Below are 1,081 nucleotides of genomic sequence, written 5' to 3' on the forward strand. Positions count from 1 at the left end.
TTTTTATTGTCTATAAGTCCAAGCTCTTAATTAAATATGGTTTACAAAGCCCTTTAGACTTCGGTTTCTTCCTGTCTTTTTAACCTCATCTCCTTTCCTGTTCCTTCTTGTCTCAAATCTGCAGGTGCAAGGAAAATAGTATTACTATACCATCCTGCCTCATACAGGAGCTTTTCTACAGATGAGCTCCTGTCCTTCTCTCCAAAACCAGCCAAAGTGATTTCTTGAGTAGTACATACACTAAAATTAGAGCAACAGAGAGGCAATTAGGATAGCACCTGAGCAAGAATGATGTGCAAATTCATGAAGTATTCTGTATTTTTATGCTGTACGGTTCTACTTTTATGAAGATACCTAGGGTAGTCAAATTCATAGAGATAGAGATAAAAATGGTGGCTGCTGGGGACCAAGGGAGGGAGTAATGGGGAGTTATTGTATAATAAGCACAGAGATTCAGATTTGTAAGATAAAAAGAGTTCCGTGGGGGTGGATTAGTAAAAAAACAATGTGAATGTCCCCAATGTCATCGAACAGTACCCACAAAAATGGTCAAGATAAATTTCATGATGTGTGTATTTTATCACAATTTTTAAAAACAGCCCAAGTTCCATAGTCCCTTTCCTCTGAACTTAACCCCAGAGGGAGTTAAGCATTTTCATTATTTAATCAGTAGACAGAAATAGCTGTTCCATAAGTGATTGTAAAGGACTGTAACCTTGAACTCGTTGTTGCTTAATACTCATCACATGCTTGGTTGGGCAACATAAATTTGCAAAGGATTGCCTGAGTGATATATAGTCCATGTGTTCCTATAGATACAAAGAAATATCCTAGGAATAAGCTTCACAAGCAGAAATTTACACATCTGGACTATATGGTCTGTCCTCTTGTAAAACTGCTTTTATTGTATGTAATCTGGCATTATGTCATCATTGGTCCATGCTAGCAGCCACTATAAGAAATAGCTCTATGAAGTCAAATTAATATGTGGATGTTGTTGAGGATGGCACGTTGTTCTATTTTGATCCCTACAAGGAAAAACTTTCATTTCAGCACTAGGAATAGGTTCATTTTCTTTTCT

At 36.9% G+C, this 1,081-nt stretch overlaps 1 non-coding gene across 1 annotated transcript; it reads left to right on the top strand.

Moving 5' to 3' along the window:
• The first annotated feature begins 216 nt into the window (after positions 1–216).
• On the top strand, positions 217–323 carry LOC118151889 (U6 spliceosomal RNA). Its single transcript, XR_004740289.3, has one exon. It is a non-coding gene; the product is annotated as a U6 spliceosomal RNA (small nuclear RNA).
• Positions 324–1,081: the final 758 nt, after the last annotated feature.

Source organism: Callithrix jacchus, chromosome 2, assembly GCF_049354715.1.
Source record: "Callithrix jacchus isolate 240 chromosome 2, calJac240_pri, whole genome shotgun sequence".
Lineage (NCBI taxonomy): Eukaryota > Metazoa > Chordata > Mammalia > Primates > Cebidae > Callithrix > Callithrix jacchus.